We start from the raw sequence: 27,093 nt of genomic DNA on the forward strand, positions 1-27,093 counted from the left end.
TATATATATATATTTTGTTAGTACAAACCTGAAAATAGATTGTACGGTACAAATAAAATGAATTATTCTTAGATTACTGTAGAATACAAGAAAATTATTAAATTAATTTATACGAGTACATACAATAAACATAATTAATATCTAAAAATATGATAAAACATATAAATATATTATTTAATTATTATTATATTTTATTATTTAATATGAATATATTAAATATAGTTTAATATTTATAAAATAAATTAATACTAAATGCATTTAACTTAATTAATAAAATACAATCGTTATTTAAAAAAATATTAGGTACGCAAGTAATAAATACAAATAATGCAAACAAAGTAATTTAATACAAATTTTGTGCTATAAATTACAATTGCTCTTTCAACAATATTTAATTTTGTGATAAATATTCTCAAAAGTGACTTAATCATGGTTAAGGATATTATACAAAATATTTAAGTACTGATTATTCAAGCTTTGACTAAATTATTTAGTAATTTAATTCAGATTCAAGATTATTTAGAAACTATAGTTAATGTTTAAATTAAAAAATTCGGTAATTTAATATATTTTTTTTAAAATGAACAATATCTATACTATTAATATTCGTAACTTAATTGATTTTAGATTTTTTAATGATGGTATATTAACATTTTATGTCAATGAATTTTTAAAAACAATTAATTTTTATTTAATCCTAATAGCTTAGATACACTCAGAGAGTACGTGTATATTACATATGTTGTTATTTTCAAAGAAATAATTAATAAAGAGAGGGTTGCATAATCATGAAATAAAAATTCCATATCCTAACGTATATAATAGTTTAACTATATGTTTTTTTTTTGATTTTGTTTGAAATGTGTAGTATGTGTCATATCGAAATCTTCTATTTTTAAAATCAATCAACCATTATTAAATTAGTAAATATACTTTCAAGTAACGTAAAGTAATGTAGAATACCAGTATGAATTGATTTTAAAATGAAATATGCATTAAGTAAAATAAAGGGAAGCAAACTATAGTACCTATAAAAACAAATATTTACCAACTACTTTACATACTTTCATACTATAAATTAATATATTTGATTATTTAAAAAATAATAAAATAACGTTTTATTTATGACATTTACTATTACAACTATTACAATAATCTCTGTTATATGTGAATAATATACATGTTTAATAATTTAAAAATAGGTGGTATTATATTAAATAGTATTTAAATAACTAAACTCGCATTCAGTTGAACCGTATTTAAGTTTAATATTATAAATAAATTTAGGTTATTCATCATAGCTATTTGTTGATCAATATATTGAAAATTATACGTAAAATACTAACTTTAAAAAATAAATATTTTATTTATAACCGAATAAAATCAATTTATCTTAATGATTAACGAACAGTGCAAATAAAAACGTTTTATAATTCGATTAAATTTATTACGATTCTACACCGAAACAAGAAGAAATGTATTTTCATTTTTTTCTTTCACGTTATTAATGTTTGAAAATTAATTTACACGCAATATGTAATCTTAACTTCATTATAATGTTTGAAAATGAATATTTGAACACAAACGGTTTTACGAAAGAATAAAAACTCTTGTGTATAAATTGAAAACAAATACAACATTTTACTGTTAACCCTTTCCTAGAAATTAAAATAATTTAAACGGCTTTGATTTGATTAACATTTTAATTGAAAAATGTGTTTTGATCGTCCCAAAGAATACAAATATTGAAATTTTCCATAAGTAGTAAAAATCACATGCATGTTATATTGCGAGAAAATAAATAAATGTCGGTAAAATAATAATTTTAGCGTGACATATTTTTATGTAAAATAAATCGGTTTACTATATTATAGCATAGCGTAGTATAAAATATGAATCAAATGTAAATAATTCGGTTTTCACGATTCTAACTTGTTATACTTCCTATGGGTTTTTACAATTCAAATATTCAACGGACATATGAGCGTACGCTTAAACACCGTTACATTCGTCTAAAACGAATTTCGTGATGAAATCGTAGTATATGAAATTTAATAACCTCCGGCTACACAATTAAAATAGTCGTTTGTGCGATCTACGCATTATTGTATACAAAGTGCGCACACGGACGTATAAATGTATGTATGTTTATATCATAGTGGTCATTCGTCGCAATAAACCGACCGGAATAACTGTCAATTATTGTTGTACTAACGATGGATTGATTCGATTCAGATGATATGAGGGCATTTTTATTATTGTACACTTTTTTTTTTCATTTTTTTTTTTTTTCAGTAGACTACGTAACACGCGCTCATTATTGTGTGTAATAATACATCGGTACGCACGAGGGCACCGGAGTTTCATCGAACATTATGACATCGTTTTATTTTTAAAAACATCCCAACGATTACTGCACGCGGATTATAGGGTGTCGCATCGGAAATCCCTCGAACCTCCCTTTTTGCGAGTAGTGAATTGGGGAGGGGGTGTTTTATTTTTTTCTCCCCCAAAACCTTTCGATCGCTGCCACCGCATTATTGTTATCATTGCGTCCGTGTCCATACGTCAGCGGACGACGTCGGTGACGGTGGCGAAGGCGACAAGTCGCGTGGCCAGAACGTGAAATAACACGAAGATGACGACGGTACATAAACATGCACGCACAAACATTGGTCCGCCGAGTCATCAAACAAAGTCACCCGATCGTTCGTAGGCGACCCTTTCAATCATAACCCCCACCCTGATCCCGTCAGCGAATAAATAAGCGTTCTACACGTGTACGTTTAAAACGAATTCAATTTCAGACCCATGCAATATGACGTCATTTAACTTCTTATAGTCGAATGTATTTTGATCAAAAATATTTGTTTTATAGTAATACTTGGACGTTGAATTGTTCCGATGGATGTGGAAATCCTAACCGTGGAAAGTAAAACACAGTTGATTTGCACTTAAAAATTGTGTTATAATGATATGCTACTCAGGCGGTTTTCTCAATGTTAAAAAACTGATATTACACCATGATTGTATTTTTAAAATAATATAACAACCATAAATTTCACTACAAAACTAAATGTATCGCGCCATAGATTAATTAATATCAAGTTTTTGTTAGCACTAGTACGAGATTATTCGACGATGTAGTAAGATCAAAGTAGTGTTAATAAATTAATAGATTATTTCAATGCATTCATATGGGTATATAATTAACGTAGTATGCGTGAAAATGCACCCAATGAATTGTATCTCCAGAAATAAGGGCATTTAAAGGGCAAAAGAAACATAACATGTTTTTCTAGATTGAATAATGCTGAATAATGTAATTTATATAAATAATGGATTACCACATAGATTTTCATACGTTATTATTAGAACTCGTATTAATCAGAAGATAGTTACAGTGCTAGGCAAGCTATTCTTCACTCTTTGTAAGACTATTGCTCGTCGTGGACTTTATTACAGCCACATCGCCGAGAGACATTGCCGGCACTAGTAACTTTTACATTACAGTTAGCAATTATTTTTACATGAATTATTATTTTAATACATTTTTGTAATTAATACTTATTTCAAATGCAAGTGTTCCGTTAAATATCTATCTTTTCGACTACGTCTCAAGTTCGAGTTAAACTGCTACACCGTTTAAATAATTATTTGTGAGTACGCAGTATCCTGCATAACGATTACTACAACGGCGTGTGAAGCCCAAGAAGAGCGAGAAAAGGTATAAAGGTAGAACCTTCTTATCCAGTTTTATGTAAAATGTATTTTAGTTAATGTATTCATACGATTTTTTTTTTTTAATAATACAATTTTTTAATTTTTTAATTTTTTAATAATATAATTGAATCATACTCGTAACTGTAAATGCAGCATTAGTATATTTTAATGACGTCTAGTAGACCTTATTGCGAGAAACTAAAACCGAATCAAGTATTACATATTATATAATAAATATATATATATATATATATATATATATAATGGACCTGATGAAAATTATTTTTAATAAATATAACTAAATAAAATAAACTAATATAATGATAAATAAATTTTCTAAATGATCTGTTATACAACGTAACGATCCACGTATTGTAATTATATAGTTATACATGAAACATTTTATAAACATATAGTTAGATTTAGTTGGAAGAAAATTAGATTACAGCAATATTGTGTCCACGTATCGATATATATATATAGGTACTCAGAACTTTCAGTCGTTTTTTAACACGTCTGCACAAAGTCAACGTGTACATGAAATCATTTAGAATGTTTGAGTTTCGGGCATTATTTTCTCCCCACAAACAAATTATGACACACAATAGATGTGCGTTTGAAAGCCTCGAGAACGAAGTCCGATGGCACATGAATATAATATTGGCGTGGAATCGAGGAAAAACAGCAATTACGCGTACATTATATAGGGTTGATGACGGGGAAGGCTGTAAAGACCGTTTTGCAGAAACCTTTCAATTACCATTTGGGAAAAAACACTGTAGTGGTGTATTATTGCCGTGCACATACGTCTCTTACCCAGCAGGAAAACCTTTTGTGAAAACGGCCGTGCTCGGAGGGGTTGTTGCGCGCTGCATACTTTTGGGTTCCGGACATCAAAAGGAACAACGGTGCACCGGACTTCCTGTCCGAGAGACGGACACAATATGGTCAATTAATAATTATTGCGTGGGCAAAGGAGAGAAAGCCATTCCGCAATTATTATGCTGTTTGTTGTCGCCAGGCAGCGCACAGGAAGCCCAGTCTGTGTAGTAGCATTTTTTTACACGACGTTATTACCACGCACTATCTTCCGCAACCCTCCGGCGGAGCTTTAATTAAGGGCCGTTAACGTTCCGTGAAACGGTCAGTTTTCGTCTACAGACATTTAATGGTCACCGGAAGTGTTCGGCCCTTCCGGCGGTGGCCGTATACACGCATGTACCGTCGTTACTGTACAAATAATTGCCATAAATTTTAATGGAAAACCAATCAGCGGTCGTTCCAAACTTATCGAAAAACGAATAGCGCGCGTTTCCAGTGTTCGTTCGTTCCCACAAATTTCAAATAATACGGGACGTGTTTCCGTTTCAGTAATACAACAATAATAAATCGATTACAATAACAAAAAAATCACATTCCTCTCTTTCCGCTCGGAGTATAAAAAATGCCGATGTCGTAGGATTTCGAGCACGATCGACGTATTATGCACGGATGTAACGTTTTAATCGCTGCACGCGATCGTCTCTGGCGGAAAGTCGACCCCAAACCCAAAAAATCGGCGGGACAACTTTCTATTACGAGATCGTCCCGGCCGTCGGTTTGTTGCGTACGCAAGCGGTTATTTCGGATGAGGTTTTTTTTTTTTTGTTTTTTACTCGAACGCCGGAACCGAAAGAAAAATAACGAACTCCGTAAGACGTCGGTTTAGACCGGTTGCTATAATAAATTCACGTTCACCTTTTATTTTTGATAGTAACCAAACTCAAACTTAAATACGTGCACTAAGGAAAATCAGAAAAAGTAGCCACTAACGTTATATTTTAATGTACTAATATATGATTAGTGCGCTAATATAAAATTCAAAAATAGACCTCCGCCCGGAAACGAGTAGGCGATTTGTCAACCGTCGAGTTCGACGAGGGTCCGCAACACGTTATCGGCGTACGCACGCGCTTTGCAGGGATTGACGGTCTCGCGGCGCGCAATGTTCCGCAATATTATTTCCGTGCGACGCGATTTGTTGTTGTTGCGTTGTTGCCAACAAGCGTTGCAATTAATAAATAGAGAACCGGACGACGACTTTTGCTGGTTACGATCGACCGATCGGGAAGGATAGATTCTGCGGGCGGAGGGTTGGCGGACTTCAATAGCGGTTCATTAGGACGGAAGTAGCGCGTGTTGCGGATAACCTACGACCGACGACGAGGGGCGAACGACCGGTGCCCATTGTCCGTCACTGAGAATAATCTAATGGAAGGCCAATTAAAAATAAAAATTAAAATAAAAATCGTATCTTATCGTTTCTGCCACTTATCGTTGTCGGCTCCTCGACCTTTTGTGGCGCGCGCGGACCCCGCGAACACACGATCTTTCGAGTCCACGGACTCCCTCGGTTTTACGGGCCGACAACAAACAACGATAGTATTATTTCGATAACTTTCGTAACTCACGGTTAGGTAACAGAGGGCCGTCGGCCGTGGGTTAAGATCCGCTGGCTGTAGGTAGGGCCGTAGCAAGGGGATGGCGAGAGGTGCCTACACGCGATTCCTGGAAGAGCGCAAACATTAAAATCTTGCTTTTAACGTTACAACGGTCAATGTAGTACATTTTGTTTACAAAATCTTGAACATCATTCGTATTAATTAAAGCGCAATCATCGAAAACAATATCTGATATGCATAATATTTTTAAATCGAAAATACGCAAGGGCGCATTTTGAAGTTCCGGCCCGGGCGCAACGTTTGGTTGCTACGGCTAGGCGTGACGACGGGACGCAGTTCTTAACGCGAAACGTTGCGCGAATCGTCGTGACGGGCGCACTGCACGTCAGCCGGCAGCTCTTCGCGTACGAATTTTTAAGGTTTACGAGCTTAACGGGTTTCGCGGCCGAAGCGAGCGTAAGTCCCGAGTGCTCGGCTGAAAACCACCCCGAGCAGGAGGGGGTCGGAGGGTGTACAAATAATAATAATAAAATATGATTTTTTTCACCGCTTCGGCGATATGTCCGCGTTTAATAATACATGTATGGACGTGCGTTGTACGCTCGGTTGACTTCGGTTGCCTCGCGTGTGTTTACCGCGAGGATGATGATCCGTCGTCGTACGGCGGTAGGTATTACGCATGTTTTGAAAAATTCAAGACCAGTAACAAAAAAGTACGAGCAAACAATTCCAGTGTATTATTATACAATAATCTCTCTGTGTCTCGGAGATAGAAAGACGTACGCGATCGCATCAAATATGCATAAGCGCGACGACGACGAAGAACCCTGCGCGGGCTATTACGTTGTTACAATCGACGACGTAAATGCATACGCGTATTATGATGGTATTACGTCGCACATTCGGTGCGTTCCTTTTGCTTCTACCCGTTTTGCACGAGAAACGCAAACACGGCGCGACGCGTTTAATAAGTAATACCATTGTCTACTTTTTCTTTTCCTTGATATGATACCGCCCACCAGTTCGTGTACGGCTGATTATGTATGAATAATTTACCGTATCGTACGCCGATCTGCTCGCACGACGTTTGCCAATCGATTCAGTCCGTTTCGGCGTCAATCATCTCGACGCGAGGGATCATTTGGGACGAACGCGTTCACCAATAACGTAATATATTCAATGCTCGACTTGGATAAATTTAAGAAGGGGCGCTCTATTTACTTTAAAAAAAAGAAGAGCGTCTCCAAAACTTGTTAAGCGTTATAATTATAACATAATAATAGTAGGGGGAGCTAAGATTTCTGAAAATTACTTGGGGTACTCCGTCCCCTTGCGTCCCCCCTCAAGTCGAGCACTGAATACATTACACGAAAACGATAACAGTACAGAACGCGCACTTTAATGTCTTTAAACAACATGTCTCGAGACTCGATAAGTCAATTTATGCGCTCAAATAACTGCTGCTTTGGTGGGCTTTGAGTTACAAAACCGTTTTAGTAGACATTGTGTTCCGTAACACTTCCACTTACATTCGGTTTTGTTGTCCATCAACTCGCACCGTTTGTTCGAATAAATTGTATTCACGCCGAGAAGTCGGCAACTTATTTTTTGCTGCTCGCCCGAAGTCGACCGTTAAAGAATAGCCAATACGGTTTTATAGTGTTGAACGGTTATTTTTGGTCCCGTTCGCGCTCTATAGACACTCGATTGATCGGCAACAGCTGGGCTGCCACCGCCTCGGTGACTGGTGTAGGCTAATTTATCAACGGGCACACATTTGTACTTGCACAATGTGTGTTAAAACGTCAAGAATGATAATTTTTATCTTTTCCCGATTGTCTCGAAAATGTCTAATTGGATCGCTTGCGCACGAACACGTAAACCTCCCCCAGGGACAGTCCGACGAAGCGCATACCATTGCGTCTATTCCTACCGCATAAATAATAAATAATAGAATGTGAATCCCGAAATAAGTTCCGGTCGACCTCTGGGTCAGACCACACATGTTTTCAGTAGTCGTAAACACTAGCACAAAGTTATCGAAGGAAATATCTCTACGTCTGTTACATAATAGCATACACCCCGAGTTATTAATCACGAGGTACACCGTATAATGGTAACAGAATATTATATTTTCCTCCGAAGACGAAATAAACACGTGTTCGCAAAATGACCAGCTTCATAAATCTATCTTAGAGTTCTTATCCGTCCGAGCCTATAGAAGTCAAAAACGCTCAAGACATATAATACCGTAGAGACGACGTTTAAGATAATGTTTCCGGGAAACCAAAACGAACAAATTGTATTTATTGTCTGTCGTTCATATGTTCCAGATACTTATACATTGTTGTAACGCAAATAACGTTTTAATAATTTTAACACTGTTCACCCAATATTATATTATTTATATACCAAACCGTGTAGATTATAACAAGTATTTGACTTTTGATTTGTTACAATAATCCTATACGACCAAAGACATATACGAAAAGCTTAGTAACGTTCTACTTAATTTCAATGAAATTATTGTCTGGAAAACTAGAACGACATTTTTGCGTAGAAGTACGTGGAACTATTAGCATATTCAAAATATTTATGTACTTGTGAAATGAAACGCGGGTGTAATGATATGTACAAATACAGTGTACTCATATTTTTCTAAGAATATAACACCGCTAATCGTTGGGCTTAGACGGTTGGCTAATAATAACACACTCTATTAGCTCGTATTGTAGAAATAAATAGCATTTGTTGGGACTAGGGATGATATAATAATAACGTGATCATAAATATTTTCTAGTTTCTATACATCGATTTACCTTTGCCTGCAACTATTTTTATTCATCAAGCACCACGTGAGAAAAAATACTTCATATCAAACTATTCGTCGTTTTTTTTTTTTTTTTTAAGTAACGTTGTACTCGTTTAACGTGTCACATCATATTATGTATAATAAGTGTTACAAACGACAAATAGCACGTACGCGGTTAGATTAGTGACAAGCGGACAAGGGTGCAAATATTACGTAATGTTGGGGCATAAAAAACACTTCGAAGGGCGTTGCAAATAATTTATGTTTTGAATAATTTTATTTCGCGCGCATCACGGTTTTGTACACGAAATACGTTTCTATAGATATTTTTCGCCATTGTCACGCACGTACGGTCGAGTGACGGGTAAGCGACGAGAGAGAGAGGTAAGTGTATTCGATGGATTTAACGCTCCGGTAACCGACGAACACACAAATTGGGAAAATCTTTGGCGGATGTCGGCGAGAACATTTGTCGGAGTCGAGTCGACGGTGCGCGCTTCGCATTGTATTGTCATTCGCGGTGGTGAAATGGGTGCCAAAAGGGACGTGCGTGCGTGTACGACACACGTGTACAAGTAATAATAGAGTCCGTTTAATGCGTTAACACAATGCATACATGTATACAAATACGTGATCGCGCAAACGTCGTCGTCGTGGTATTATACTACGGCTAGTAGCCGAAGACCACAAATTAAACGAAAATAATATCGTCGCGTTCACGTGCACGTCGGGTTGCGCAACGCCCGACGGTCGCGTGGCCGGTTTACGACCGACGCGGTTGTCACTCAAGCGACACCGCCCGTCCGGGATTAAGTAAGGATCCGAACGCTCGTCACGTGTCGCCCGAGCAGCTTTTCCTTCGGCCCTGTGCCGCGCCGCGCCCGACGACGTTTTCGTCCTTCCATAATCATCGTGTACGGTACGGTGTAAAATATACTAACTGCTGTTTTGTTATAACACTCAACCCCCTCCCACCACCCAGCGCGGGGGACGACGTAGCGCCTCCGCCGGAACCTGAGGACCGGGTGGGCGCATCTCTGCGGGTCGCACGACGCTAACGCGTTTCGACCGAGTACGAGTTAAAGTCTCCGTCGTCGTGGAGATTCCGGCGCTCCGAAAGAACCCGGCAGATTTTTGATTTCCGGACGGACGCGAACATAGCTAACCGATTTTTCGCCATCGTAGGAATGCGTATAAAGCAAAACCCGTTGGGCGCCGGACAGCCCCTCCCGCCGCACGGTTGTACCCCTGATTCGCAACACGCGTCGCGGACTTCTAACCGAGAGTGTTCGTTGTAGTCACCGCACGCGGTGTTGGCCGCTTCTCGTGAGCGCGTCGCGCGCGCCCTTCCGTTTTCCGTCTCCGTAATCCGATCGACGCGGCACGGCGGAACCTGACCGGCCATGGTAATGCGTATTTAAATGCGCGCGGGATTTAATCCTTTCGGCGACATCACGGTCGGGCGGCTTATTACTACATCATCGCGACGCCGTCGCCGCCGATGACAACGGACAATGGGAAAACGGAATGACGGCTGAAACAAAACCGAAAACGCGTTGCGGCGTCCCGGTCGCAGAACGTGCATATTGATTCGCGGGATTTAATTTCTCGATTCGGTTACCGTGACAGGGATTCGCGACTCCGACAGCGATACGGACGCGTGCGCGCGGCGCCGTCGTATTATCCGAACGCGCGTACACGCGCGCGCCGTAGCGAAAACGATATTTCGGATTACGAGACCACCGCCGCCGCCGCACGGATTTCGTTGAAATTTTCTCTTCTACCCCCATCCCCTTCAGCCACCCCGAACCCCATTCCATCGTAGAATACCATTAACACGTGCCACCACCGTTGTCTGTCGCGATCGAATTACCTAAACAACTGTACGCGACACCGTGTATTATTGTAATCGTATTTACATAAACATAATATGTATTAGCCCGACCGACGCCACGGGACGGAACGGGTACGTCCGGACGGTTTATAATGCCGTACGCGTGCGTGTGCGCAACGCAAACAGGAATAATTCGCGCAAACAACGCTGGACCGCGTTCAGACGTTCGAGACTAATCGAAATCCGAACTGCGCGTGATTAATACAATTCGTGTTTGTTCAACGCAACGTATTCGCATTATCGCGCGATCGTCGGACGCAAATATTTCGCGTTGATTTTCGAAAACCAATTTGTTCGCGAACGTTCGTCGACGGAGATACCGTTCGGTGGGTGAATTCAATCCGATCGAATATGAAAACCTCTATACCTCCAATGTACACGGAGGTACGGTTAAAACAAGTACAAATCACAAACAGCACGTAGTAAAATGCCGTACAGTATATTTACGATTAGTCATTTTAATTGCAATACAGTTTTCACATAAATTGTACACAATAATTATTTATGTTTTCGTTCCACTTATTATGCACATAAAGTTATTGCACCAAAGGTTTCAGTTTGAATATTAAAAAGCGTGACGAACAACGAGTGATATGGAGTGAATTAATAATGTATATGTATATTTTTTTTTTTTTTTCAACAATGATAAACTTATGTCAATATATGAAAATAAATATTTTTTATTATTTTATTAGATTACACTTGAATAATTTGCAAGACCAAAATCGATATTTTTATGATTCAAAGTTGTATTTTATCTTCTTTAGAAAGACCTTTTTGAAATTTCACATTCAGTTGTATCGTTTATTTTAAATAGAAATATAACGGACAAAAAAAAAAACGAAATCCTCTAATTTATTATTATATAGTTTATGAAATTCATTTTCTCACGATTTTGGCGTTAAAATCACATTTTTTTACAGTAGTGCCCAACCAAAACTTTTGTGTAAACAAATCTATGACAATTTTTTTTTTTGCAATCGTCATTGTGTTATGTGGTCCCTCGGGGCGATCATCGGTGTCAATCATCGTCGTTGATGTTTATCGATCGATTGTAACCCTCAAAATAACCCCAGCTTTTTTTTTGTCTGGTTATAAAACGCGCGCATATTGTTTTTTTTTTTTCATTTTTTTTTTTCCTACTCGTATACATTTTTGTAACGAGTAAATTTATGGTGGGACCGAGCACACCTGATTGACTGGTGCTAATAAAAGGACAAGGGAGGAAATGGTAACTTTACCCCTTTTGGGCTAACATCAGTGTCACGATAGTTTTTTTTTGTTGTGCGTAATTTATCGTTGGAAAGTCATTACACCACCAATAATAATCGGTTTTGTCCCTCTCGATGAGGCGGCAAAAAGGTAAACACACAAACAGCACACGTTTTTTTTCCGTTTTTTATTTCCAGCACATTTATGGCAAATGCGTAAATGAAAATTACGATATCCAACGTAGAAACATATTTGTTCGCGTTTATTTACGACGAATTTTATTTTAGCACAGCTGTAGATTTTTATTTTATTTTTTTTCGACGAACGACTCTTTTGTGGTGATATTTTAGTAAATGATCGGAAAAAAAATAATAGTCATAATAATAATATTAAGCAATAAGAGTGAAATCGAATTCTCAGGACGAACGATCGTACATAAAATACATATCTTATAATATTATGTGACACAAAAATAGTCATGTGTCGATTGCGTTTCACGTGATACAAGTTCGATAACAAAAAAACGTAATACTCAGTTATAACGAAATATATTTTGATTTTCAACACCACTTACTACGTGCGATATATTATTATATTTAAAAACATTTCATTGTTTAATCAATATAAGATTCAACAGTTATATTTTATTAGTTATTCTTTTATTCTTATTTTTGTTTTTTTTTTCAATAAATGAATAAATTATATTTAATAATTTTTAAAATTATAAAGCGTTACAATGTATTATTGTATTATTGAAATTCTCAAAATTAACGTTTAAAATGTATAAAGTACATTCGCATTTGTTTTTCTGGTAAAACAATAATCATACGAAAAAAAAATTAAATGACTACAACACAAATATAACGAAATATGGTAAAAATGGAAACTATACAAATTGTATACTTCAAATAAAACGTCGTTATTGTAATGTTAATTTTGATTGAAAATAATTCAACAATTCTATAGAAAAAAAGTCAGTTAAAATCAATCTACAAATAAGTATAACACTTGAATAGAAAGTTGAAATATTTTGTATTTTAATCATAAAATTATGATTTATACATTTTTTTTGAATATAATTTCTGGCACAACGCACTACAAATTGTTGTCGTTTTGAAAACATTTTATACTCCCCCGGCGTTTACACAATCGTATTTTACGGAATATTGTTCGATTTGTAAAAGAACCACGACATGATTGATGAGTACGTACGCTTCATCAAATCTGAGTAGTTTCAATGCAATATTCGTTTTAAAAGAGAGAATATCGTGTTTTTAAAAACGTGTGTTTCCGGTCGAATTCATTCTTCAGTCCGCGGTTCGCAATCAAATCGCTCGCGTCCGTGATTTGAGCATTCGGTTGATTCGAACGCGCGAACATGCGCACGCAGTGAAATGCAGACGTTTAGGCCGCGAATCGCACGCCAGCGGTTGTGAAAATCGAAAAAAATAAAGTCCACGAATGAAATACATTACACGGCCGAATGGATCCGAAGTCGATTGTAGTATAATTTCTCTGTCTGTCACCGGTGTCCCTCTCTTTCGACTTGTTTATCGTTATTTTGTTTTCGTTCGTTTAACATTGACGCGCGGTGGGTCGCACAGTAATTACATTATTACGGGTTGGTGCGATCGCAGGGCTGCCCCGTACCCAGGATACGCGTATGTCCCCGATACGAGTCAATTTGGGGCCAGAGGCGGGAAAACCAGTTCGCCGACAATAGGACCGTTCGGAATGGGGTGATGATGTTCGGCCTGAACGTCCGATATAATATTTTCGTATTGTCTCCGTGTGATATTGTTTTGATTTAAATTCAGGTTTCTTTTCCTCCATGCCGTTGAATTTATTTCATTAGGCCCAGTCAGAACTGTATCGTAAATATCGTTTCGTCGCTCCCGCAGAACACAACGGTACGTGGCATTATTCGTGCGCGTATTGTATATTTTACCGTACATTTCGTGCAGCGTGCTGCATAACATTACGTTAGGGGCGGTGGATGTGGGGGGGGGGGGAAACGAGATAGATAATAATGTTCTTATACTTGTTCGATTCCTGCGGACGCGTTTCGCTGAACGCACGTTAAACATTGCTATATGCGGTCCTTATCGTTGGATATTTACATATTATTTATATTCGCTGTAATATACTCGTATACATTACGGACTTCGCGTGCGTGGCGATAAACTATATTTTTTTTTTTTAGCATTTTATCCTCTCTACCGTCCGACCGATCGAACAGAGACATTCGTACTGATTTTCGTACCATCGTAACTATTGAAAATGTACAAAAACTATAAAAATGATAACACTACATGTACACAAGGGAGTTTGTGATTTGCACCAAATTAAAGATGTGTAATTTTCACCACTGTGAGTAGTCAAAAGTATAATTTGTAATTTTCACCAAAATAAGTATCTATTTTTCGACTATCGATTATTCGATATTATAATATTCGATTATTCTTCGGTGTCCTCGTCGACGTAGAAAACTAGACTCGAATAACAATAATAATCTTTCTGGATTTTTCGCCTTATTTGGTAATATTTTGATGTTTGACGTCCAATTATTGGTCATATTCGCGCTATATTTATATTAAATATAAATACATAAAAATGTTTTATAGGTAGTGTACATCAGTTTATTATTTTGATCGAATACTTAGTTCAGCTAACCGTTCAGTCTTCCCGTTTAATGGTATTAAATATGTACCAAAGTTTATTTTATTTCAATTAAAAATGATTATATCCAGATTATTCCATCTTCATATAACCGTAAACCACAAAATGCTATCAAAAAGATCTGAAAAATCAAATGCAACATACAATTATTTTTATTAATTTTACGTTTAATTTTTTTAATTGGCTTTTTTTATATTCTTAATAATAAGTTCAGCTATTTTATAAATAAAAACTAAACTAAAGTTATATTAGGATTATAGACATTATTTTTTGAAATCTATATAGTATAAAAATAATTTCAAAACGTTATGTGTTTTAAAATGATATTTTTTGCCTAAAATAATGAAATTATAATACTTTTATCTCATAAATTATTGACTATTCTTATAAGGTAGCTATGAGGTCAACACTGAAGTTCAGTATAGACTTCAGTGTAAGTAAATTAAATAATGACTTAGAATTTAAAACCTAAAATTCTTTGTTATTAGCTTCTTATATTTCGATATATATATTAATAATTGTACGTTTGTACTATCGAGATACTATCGAAAAAATAATAGATTTTAGTTGTGGTTCAAATTACATGTCTTTATTTTAGGGACATATCAAATTACACATGTATATATTTTGGGTCAATTTTGGTGTAAAGTGACTACATCCGTATACAATGCGGCCAAAACGATTAATAACATAAGCGCTTATGGAATATTGATGGTTAATATCGAGTTGAACGCCAAATTTTCAAAAACGGCATGATTTTATCGAGTACACGAGTTGGGTTCCGATAAATTTATGTTGGGAAAACTCAAGTTGGATTAATCAAATGTAGCAGTCTAGTCCAGAAGACAACTCGTGGAAGTTAATTCGAAATAGTCAATGGTTACAATGTTCATTAGATATACTTAATGTATCTCAAGTTAAGAAAGTAATATCAAAGACATATATTTTATAAAACTAAGTAAATTGCTTAGTGGTAAAACAAAGCACATTCCTTCATATAAATATTCCTTTTTCTCCTGTTTCTATGCTTCATTGTGCTGCTGAGCTCCGAAGTTATGTATATACAGTTTACTCTCGATTATCCGCGAGCGGATTATCTGCTGTCTTCTACGGAATTGTCTACATACCTATATGTATACAAAAATATATATATGTATTGTATATTGGCTAATTTTTCTAAATCTCTTACTGGAGGAGAGAATGTTAACGAAGAAAACATTAATGAATGGATAAATTGTGATGCTAATGATCCAGGATTTGAGCGTCTTAGTGTTGAACAAATAGTAAGTGGAGCATTAGGTACAGTTTCGGAAAGTGAAGGTGAAAAAGAAGAAAACGATGAAGTAAATGAAGTAAAACAAGTGAGCCACGAAGCAGCTCTAAACATATAGACGGGATCATTAAATATCTAGAAGAACAAGACAATACAACTCTGTGTGACAAAATGTTATTAAAAAAACTTCAATCACAAGTTAAAAAGAAGAGTTTTCAAACAAATAAACAATAACTTGTGACTGATTTTTTTTGCACATAAATAATTTATAATTTTTATTAATTTTTTATTATACATGTACATACGAGTACATTCATTGTACATACATGTATATCTTTTTTAATAATACATATGTAATAATAATTTTCAATTTCAATTTCCAATTTAGTTTTTATTATAAAATTTAATTTTACGGATTATCCGCGGAATTCATTTATCCGTGGATGTCCTGCCACCCTATTCCACGGATAATCGGGAGTAAACTGTATTTCACTCTGAATTTCAAGTAAAGTGTCGTCGAAAGATTCGTTTTCGCGTGGTGGAAATTATTATTTCACACAATCGGTTCGGCTTAGGGGAGGGTGCACGAAGTAACTGCTGCGTACTACACACGTTTATCGCGTTATACCACATGGCACCATCGAGTTCATAATTATATATAATAATGCACTCCCACTAATATTATGTACTGTGTTGTGTGGTTCGCGGTCAAGAAAAACCGACGAGAAAGCTTATTATATTTTCTCCGCGCACAACAACACATACAATTACTATAAGAGACTCGCCGCGTGCGAGTGGGTAAAACGTGCGTATGACAGTTTTTCGGGGCGAGTTTTGTCGATCGCAGTAATAATAGCAATAACGTATTATAATATTATAATGACCACCGCTGGACATGGAATAATAATATTTCGGCCCAAGGAGGGGTGTGCGTACGCGGACGGGGTGGACGTGACGTGCTCGTGATTGTGCCGAATACTCGAAAACTGCCTCAGGACGTATATTACACACATATATATATATAAATACGCATGCAATAACGTAATATGGTCGTATAAAGTATATTTATTATAATAATGCGATTGTCGGACCGGTCAAGCGGATTGTTGGACGATTCTGCGGGAGCCCTCGGGGGTAGGTTTCGCCCACGTACGTGATGACCACCACCACCGAAGCCACCATACGTCGTAAAAACCCGCGCGATAATAATAATTATTATGAACACGCGAGCCCGGGAAACGTGACTAGTCCGTAATCGGCGTGAATGTTTTTCCGAAGGGTATTTTCTCGGGCGAATCGTTCGGCCGGGAGATCGTGTAATTAAAAAAAAAAAAAAAGAAAATTAAAAAAAGAAATTCCTCCGGAAGGATTGACTAATATACGCGGGCCGCATTCGCATCTCGCCCCAAGTGGTTTTTAATAATATTCATATTTACACAGACAACGTTTCAAGTTTCAAGTTTTACGCATGCGGATATAATAAAGTCATCGTGTATACCGTATTATAAATGTTTTAATTATTTTTTAGGTTAATTGAGACACAAGCTATTCGAAAGGGAATGAGTGCGGGTGGGGGAAAAAAAGTAATAATATAAAAATAATCCTCTATTTTCATTATGGTTTTTACGTATTTTGATATAAATTATTTAATTATCTAACGTTATCTCTTATTTTTATCATTTTTTTAACAGAACCGTTTGTTTTGAACTCTTTGAACTGAGTGTTTTGTACGCTGCACGTGAGCACAGATTCAGTCCCTACTTGTCTCGGACGCGATGTGATCGGATCGTTTCGCAATGACAATGATCAATTACCACACTTAAGAATAATAGAAACGCTAACGATGCAACTTTTCCGTCCAAAAATCCGAATTCCGTCTTCGTTTTCCGGAAAAAGAAGGGCGGGGACGGGTAAGAATACGCGCGACCATTCGGAACTTCGTTGCGTCAAAAGTAATATATTATAGTTTGCCACCGAGTGCATTTTCGGGGGCTTGACGTTTCACACACCGTGTGCGTACGTATAAAATATGTCCGTGAATGGTGATCGTCAATAGAAGAAAAATGTAACAAATGATGGTCGTTCACGGTGCACAACGCTTTACCGGAAAACGAAACAACAACCGTCTTGACCGTTGTTCGTATCGCACAATATTGTTCGGTAAACGAACACGGACACATTTATTTCCATTACACTCATATGCAATATTTTTATCCCTCGAACATTTTCTATATCATCATTGTGCGAAAGCATACAACACGCACGTGTATCTGACTTAACCCTGCGTACGTCGTAAAGGCGGTTATGGCCTTTGTACAGATAAATGCACTATTAACTCGGATACGAAGTAAAATTTTACCGCTGATTCCTCGTTGATATGAACAAAATTTGGATGTATCGTTTGCCGACTGAATAATAGCAGTTAAAAAAAATATTCAATTGAATAAAATCTTACACAATGCTTGCGTACATTAAATTATAAATCGCTTCCAGTCGCACTTGCGAACTAGTGAAGCATAATAACGATTTTCCAGTACTCGTATATCCTATACTATTGTAGTGCATATTACGGAACTGTTAAAATTTCGAATATGTATTGCACTTATTAATTATGTCGTTCATGTTTTATCCAGGTGCGTCACAGGTGTGCTACGGTCTTTTTATTTCACGTTTGACATTTGGTCGGGGGCGTACACAAAACAGTTCGACATTTCATTAATTCCGGGTTTTGGCGTTTAGCAGGTAACGGCGTATTATATCGTTATAATAGCGAGATTACGGTTTTCGGGCAGGTATACAAACCGTCCATTTGACCCTCGAGACTCGATATCCGTCGCCCACCCCCTCGAAACGAAATCACTTGTCCGATCGTCTATCGCGAAACGAAATCGTGTTCGAACGTAATAAATCGGATTTCAGTCGATGTCAAATTAACCCCGACGCTGCAGAGTGTGACAACACCACCACCCGGTGTATATAAGTATATACAGTCGTATTATTAGCGGCACTTAAGCCGTTGCCCTTGCCAGGTGAACGAGCGCGCGGTAACCCATTAGTGGCGATATCACATCATACGTCCGCGCACACAATATACGTATTATTCGTGCGCGCAGAACGATATAATAACATAAAAATAATTATTCATACGGCGCTTAATGTGTGTTCTATCGCGGTGTCACGTACCATATGGCGCGCGCGAACGTAATAGTGTACTCAAAAACTCACTGTTGGGCGCCGACCCTTGTTCAGGTGAGTCACGGCGCATTAGCATAAATAAAAACAAAACGAAAAAAAAAAATAATGATAATAATAATAATAATAATAATGAATAAATACGAAAACGGCTGCACGTGTTCGCGGCGTTCGAAGACAATTTGTACCGGGGCCGGCTTTTAGTAGGTTAACTGCGAGTCATCAGTTTAGCGAGACACCCGAGGGACCGTGCGCTACTGTCTTGGAGACTTCCAATTATCGTTACGACTGATGCACGCCGCGTATCCATACACATACATATATATTTAAACATCGGTCTAATGCGATCGGTTGGGTTTCCTTTTGTTCGTTCATTTATTGATACGCAGGGACGTAAAAAGCGAACGAAACAAATCGACGGAGACGGGTACGCGTACTTTTGAAAAATATTCTACGTTAAATTTTTTATGCGTCCCTCTGTCACCGCAGCCGGAGCGGAAGCCGACGCGTTCATTCGGGAATCCCACGAGTGCAGCGTAGTACGTCACGAAGACGACGACGTTGTTCGGTTGTTTTTTTTTTCCCCGGTGAAAAATAGGTCCTTGCCGCGATAATAATAAGGTATATCCATTACAGGGAGGGACTATTGATAGCCACGGGACCGTAGTGGTACGTCGGTACTCTGCACGGTCCGTAATTTTAAGGACCGGACCGGAATGAAAATGGTAACAGAAGACCGGAGTTGGACCGAACCGATTGCTAAATTTTTTTTGTTTTTGACAAAACCTTGCTGAAAATTTAAACTTATTTGTTAGAGTTGACCGCGACCTGACATTTCGGACCGTAATAGTTTACGACAGGACATTTGTTTTCTTTCTACCGGACCAGACCGAAAATCAAATATTATTTGATTGAACGGACCAACGATTTGAACTAAAACAAATTGCGGACTGTGAAGTTCCTGATTATACCGATTACCGTTCTGATAATATTCTAGAAACCTGATCGAACTGGAGTGATTACAGTTTAAACCAGAAACGGACCGACATTTTTCGTAAAAATACGGAGTCGGATCTTTTCGTACGATAAGACCGGACCAGCCGGGACCGAGAAAACCAGTGAAAGTGGAAGATAATATCTTGTTCTACGGCTGTTGTTCGGAGAGCCGGACGGATCAGCAAGACGTATTTCGTCTCGGAACGGTTGAAGACGCTGTTGAGTATACTTCGTGCGTGTAAATTACGATATTAGCGATGGTAGAGTGTACAGGGTATTGTTGTATTCCGGTGGCGCCGAAACCAAACAATTCAGATAGGGCACGTGATCATAAAATCTAGAGGCTAACTGACGATCGGACTTGGAGCCCAATAATAATAACATTTGCACGGCACGAACAATGATATCAAACAAATAAGACGGGTGGGATTTAGTCTCGGGGGCAGTGTGTACCAACGAGTTGATTACCAACCGTGTTTACGATTCGCACAGCAACCGATGATGACTCGATGTGCCGACGCATCTGCCGCTGAAGCACAATTAGATTATCTGCCCCGAATACAGGGTTCGGTGCCACCGTAATACCTAATATTGTGTACGCGGTATGCGTTTTCTCAGAGTACCACTCGGCACTCGAAGCGAGACGAGAGAAATATTTCGTCATAACTATTGCAACGCACACCTGTACAAGTCGTGTAAACACGCACGGACGGCGAACGATGTTGCTTGTTCGCACGAGGCGGCGGGGCAACAACGCGCGCGTTTTCCGAAAATCTTCATTAATTTTTGCTTATTTAAAACGGGCACGTGTTCATTGTTCATCGCTCACGGTCGATTTAATCAAAAACCGCACCGAGTCGCATACACGGCACACACAGACAAACATGTGTTTACTTCGTGAACAAAATATCCAAAGGGTTGAGGCGGCTGATAAATATATGTAACATGCGCGTGGCGGCGCTTCACCCGGGCAGAACAAATATCGTATTCGGTGTCGGAAGAACGAAGTTAAATACACGTTATTTACATTGTGTGCACGTATTCGCGAACAAATATTTGTTGACGCTTTTGTATTGCCGAATTACGGTAAACATTGATTTACACTCTTACGCACGAGATATGGATATAGGTAATCAATATGGTAATACGATATAGGTGTAAATGGCTGTTGCGATTTACTCGGTGCTAAGGAACGTGATTCCATCGCGATTGACATTGTTTTCGCGACACCGGTCTATGAGTGGCGTTGGGATCGATATGATAAATAAAAAGACGCCGAACATGCTTCATGCAGTTACATCGCAGTACCGTCCTTTTGCGCGTATCGGATTTGAATGACGCAAATGGTACGGCAAATTGACGTGAAACGTCCCTTCAAGACGATTCATACGAATACAAACACGATCGCGATTATATTGCTGGAACTGACAACAGTCACATGCCCACAAAAAATCCAATACCGATCGCACGTGAGGTTAAAATCGCGTTGCAATGAAAATATCTTATTTATGGCGCGCTCAAACAGTATACGACAAACAAACAGTATGCCGAAGAAACAGTATAAAATTATAATACGTAATTCCGCGTTTCTACAACAATACGTACATATGAGCGTACGAGTGTGTGTGTGTGTGTGTGAGAGAGTGAGCGAAACGCCCTAATCTCTTTATACATTCGGACGGAATGTAATTACAGCTAACGGCTTTCGAATATTCGTCTTTGATATGATTTTATGTCAATAAATAATTGAATTGTATAACATTATGTCATGCGCCACTTGACGTAGCAAATCGTCAATTTACATACATTATGCGCTTAAATATATTAACCACTCGTGACATTCAAATTTATCATCAGCCTTCTCGCGAATCTACTTAAAAGTAAAACGTGTGTTATCGAATAAAACTTGGAAGTTTATCGCAAGTTTATAGTATGTGCTGTATTATATACTCGTACTATAATAAATAAATTAAATTTTTCCACCGTTGAGTTTTTCATCGTCTATTTTTTTATAAAATGTTTACTTGTTGATTGCTATTTAATTAAAATTACTATTTTAATCTAGATATTTTTCAATTTGGGTTTAAAACGGTATTAATTCTTAGTTGAGTATTTTATAGCATATTTTATAGAAACTAAATTTATTTTATCATCTTGTTATTTTTTTTTTTTTTAATACGATGTATCAGATGGAGAAGTTAAAGAAATTTCTTTGCATTTACCCACTTTACTCTATATATTTGGCAGTTAACGAAGAATATTAAATATTTATGGAAATACCTCAGAGAACTATATAGTTTTTTCTGATACAGGTATATAAGCAATTAAATCCGCGGAATGCAAGTATCTTTTTACAAGACAAAATTAGTATAAAATAATAATGAAAAATGCAAAATAAACGAGTTTATTTACCGAACCGTATAAATAAAAAATCTGGCATTGAAGAAATCGCAAATATCACGGAATCCGTCAAAAAGTGACGTGATTTTTTTAAGAAAAGATTGAACATCCAAATCCAGTACAAATATAGGCAATCAAATTTAAATCTTATCAAGCAATCGAGATGAAAACGAAGCAAATGTAACTAAATATTAATTTATTTAAGGACAAGTAATAATTTTAGTACTTAGACAAAAATTAAGGATTTTATATCTGAGGGCAAGATTCCTAAGACAGGTGAGGAACCATGGTAGGGTAAAATATAAAGATGGATGAATGGTATTGCTGTATTAGTCTTTAAAACTAAAAACCAATGTAGCATTGACATCGACAGACGATTTGGTGTGGCGGAAGAAGTGAAGCGAATCAGGTTAAATTTTTGAAGGTGATTGATATAAAAAAAAGAACCTAATATCTGAATAGGATAGGTTGAACGTTTAAATGTTCTAACTTTCTCAACAAAAAGACGTCTAAAGTTTTGGTAAATCAAAGATTTCAAGTGGCTACGAAAAGCACAAATTTCATAAAAATATCACAAAACAATGAAATTTGTTTGACTAAATAAACAGTTAACATCGCAAATATTTCTATAAATATAAAACCACAAGAAAAATAACCCCTGCTCAAAATTAATACGTCCAGACAGACGTAGACACGCGTACAAGTCGGGACAGCTGCTACGCGATGCTGCTGACGTATTACCGTCAAAAGTTGACGAACCGATTAAACCGTGCAGGAGTCGATTGCACGTCGCGTCACGGGAAAATACAATAATATTATGTTAGCACAAAGTGGCGACCGGTCGGCGTCGGGTTTTCGTTGCGCGAGACCCTGTTTAACAGTGGATAAAAATACGATTTCTCAATCGCGCCCAGAAAACTCGTTCGGTCGAACGTGACGTAAAATATGCGTGTACACACATAAATATCACAATATGTTACGCACGGGCTTTTCTGCGGACGAACGAGGAAAACTGGTTTCGTATATTATAATGATAATAATAATTGCGGTCAAGTACGGCGCACAACCTATGTACATTGCTGTACGAACACGGTGAGCGGCCGCGTACGCGCCGGCGAAGGGGGTTGGAGGTCAATTTCGCAGTAAATTATGATTTGCATAAATTTCCTGACCGGGTCCGCGGGCCGTGCGGCTCGCAGAAGTGGGGTGGCGGTGTCCGACGGTAGGGTGGGAAAATCTCGGGCCAGCTCGACCGTTAACCAATAAGTTATTTTTATATTTGTTCGTTTATTATCATTATATACGTATGGACGCGTATTTTAATGAAGACGGAACCCGAACAATGCGCGCGCAAATGTTTGCGGACTCGGTGTCGAGTTGCCAAACACTCGATTCGTAAACACGTCCACCCGGGCGAGTATTATGCTTGAATGAAATCACCGTGATGGAAAAACGAAACGACGTCGTCTAATCCGCGCGGTCCGTGTACGTTCACCTGGGCGCGAAATATTTACGACGCGATATTATATTATGTAGTTGTTGTTGCCGTTGACCGTCGTCGTATAATTTATCGATCGAGTGTGCATTATGTATAAACGAATGATCATTTTTTCTCTCGAGTTTTTTATTAGAAACGGTCGCATTGTGATGCTCCGGTGAATCCCTTTCGCGCGGAGATTATTACATCGGGCACTTCATATCGTCATTGTGCGCGTGTTTTCATAAGAGGTCCACGCCGCCGTCGCCGGGAGGGTCAAATTACAAGGTGGCGAAGAAAACATAATTATTATACGATTTCACAATTAAAGGCTAGAACGTACATCGCATTATTATACACACACGTAGCCGGTCTACAACTGCACGTAGCGGTGGTAAACGGGTTTTCTGAAATAAAAATTACGCCCCGAAAAACGCATAAAGTGGTACACTGATTACATCCATTGAAAGAGTGGAAAATTTCTTCCGTCCGCGAGAGCAATAAAACGTTACATTATGTTATTATTATTATTATTATTATTACACACGTACAGTGTCGCAGCCGTTCTTTGTGGCGAGAGAGGTAAAAAGAATAAATGTCGAACCCTCTCGCTTTTATTTATAACGCTACAATTTGAAATCAAGTACCGCAATGTATATATTACGCGCGCTAGTCGTCGTTGTTGCCGTTGAGTTTATTATTTTTAAAATAATAATTTCGTGTTCTTCAACTCCTTTTGTGTTTTATGTGCACGCCTTGGCACGTTAAACCGTGAAATGTGTACGAGCATCAGGTCACATCACTACTTTGAATAAAACGGATGTAAAAAAACCACCGCAATCAAAATATATTGTATTGCACCTTGTATTAACTCTTGTTAAACTTTTACCATTACATAACATTATCGTAATAATAACAATAAAAACACACACACACACACAATACTCTTAAACATTTTTTTTTCATCACAAAGTTATTGCAATTCAGGTTTTATCGTACCACATATTATCAGATGCATAACGTACAACAGCTCAAACTCGTGTCGATAAGACGTACATTTGATGCGGTCATCTGACGAAATATTTTCCATGAGATCGTATGCCTTTTGCTGCGCGGTGCAACCGATACACGATGTGTATTTCGACATTTATGTCGTATCCTACCGTGTAATAATAGGCGATTTGAAAAATCAATAATTCTTATAACCTCGATAACGCCACGTAAGTATGATATGGTTTTTCGAAGACATTCTTGTCACAAGTATGTTTCCGATCAACAGAAATGATTATCAAAACTCAACGGGTTACAATAATAGCTAAAAAAAACCAACACCATAACTTTCATGTTGATTTGATCTATAATTTCTTAACAAGAACTTTGAAAATACCTAGTATAATGTACTCGGATTGAACGAAACAATAAACATATGAGTTGATAAAAAAGATGTAATCGTTTGAATAACGATAAGATAGCCATTGATGACATACAAGTACAAGAATCATTAATAAATCAACTTGTTTGTTTTATTTTTTTAATATTGTACAGTTAAATCTCTTTTTAAGAGGGTATTAACAGTACTAACAGCGGAAATTAATGGATTATAGTGGGGACAAGCCGGAGGATAATTTTATGTAGGATAAAAGAAAAAAAAACAGTGAGCGATTTTATATCAGACTATAAATATTGATTTGTATTTATTACTAACTTAATGAACAATACAACAAATATAATTAATAATTAATAGCATAAATTAACAATAAATTACCAAGTAGGTAACTTATCAACTTGATTGTTTATTGGTTGTGCATAACTGTATTTTACATGGATATGTGTAATAAACGTGAGCATTTTTATATTGGAAATCAGAATTGTATCATGTTAAAGAAGAAAACAATGTTGTTTTTACAAATCAATGCACATATTATTATGTACCGAATCGGATAATTATTTATTATTTTAAAATTATATTACGGCTTATATATTTTTAATAACAACATTATTATACCTTGGTTCGTTGCCGTGACTTTATAACATTGTTGCGTTATACATCTTCCAAAAGCTCAATACCTGCATCTCTTCCGCGATCGGAGTAGAAGTCTATATTTAAATCAAAATAGAAGGAGCATAATTTGCCACGAAAAAAAAAAAAATGTTTTTACGTTGAATAATCTAGAACGACTAACGGAATAAAACATTGTTACCCTTGCTCTTGTTGTGTTAATCCATCTGTTTTGGTATCTATGGTTATATTGTTGTAGCACGCGTCACGCAAAGATGTATATCGAGTTCTACGTAATATACAAGCAAGTTAAGATAATCATGCACGATAATATCGGAGGGACAAGGTGGACTAGTAACATATTTAAATTTTATGTTAATAATATTATACGCTATATGGTTCTGATATTTTACAACCCTCTACAAAAGCAATTGAAAAAATTGCTTTTAACACACACGATATATTAAAATGAATATGCAATTATTAAAGAAAATCTCTCTTAGGGTTGATGATTACCTATGATTATATTTATATCAGGTTATCAGGTGAAACATAAACTACATAGGGTAGTTAACATTTTAATTGACTTAAATTTCGATTGTTTAATTTATCGTTTATCGTTTATCGTTAAACTTAAAAATGGTTGACTTAACAATAGCGTTCAAAATTATTTGAGCCGTTTAATAATATTATTAAGGATTCGGCTTAAGAATTTTTGTTGTAATAACCACTTTATTTTTTTATCGACTAATGAATTCATTTTCTATTATGTTTGTAATACAGTTGTTTAATTTATCGTTGTAATTGTAAAAAAAGTATTTAAAGTGTTTTTAAAAAAAAAAGTATTTAAATTCGACTTGACAACTGCCGGCATCTACAATTGCTAGCAGACGTGATGAACAGTAACTGTTAATGTTTTTAATTTAAAATATATTATCTTTAAACAAACGGCGATGTTTTAAACAATAACACGCAAATTGGCCGGGCGTCGATGA

General features: G+C 36.9%; 1 long non-coding RNA gene across 1 annotated transcript; it reads right to left on the bottom strand.

Moving 5' to 3' along the window:
• Window positions 1–13,095: 13,095 nt before the first annotated feature.
• Window positions 13,096–26,263, bottom strand: LOC112685365. The gene is made up of 2 exons (XR_003148789.1): window positions 26,105–26,263; window positions 13,096–14,882 (listed from the first exon to the last, which is right to left on the bottom strand). It is a non-coding gene; the product is annotated as an uncharacterized LOC112685365 (long non-coding RNA).
• Between the last annotated feature and the right edge of the window lie 830 nt (window positions 26,264–27,093).

Source organism: Sipha flava, unplaced genomic scaffold, assembly GCF_003268045.1.
Source record: "Sipha flava isolate LNK unplaced genomic scaffold, YSA_version1 274_pilon_pilon, whole genome shotgun sequence".
Classification (NCBI taxonomy): domain Eukaryota; kingdom Metazoa; phylum Arthropoda; class Insecta; order Hemiptera; family Aphididae; genus Sipha; species Sipha flava.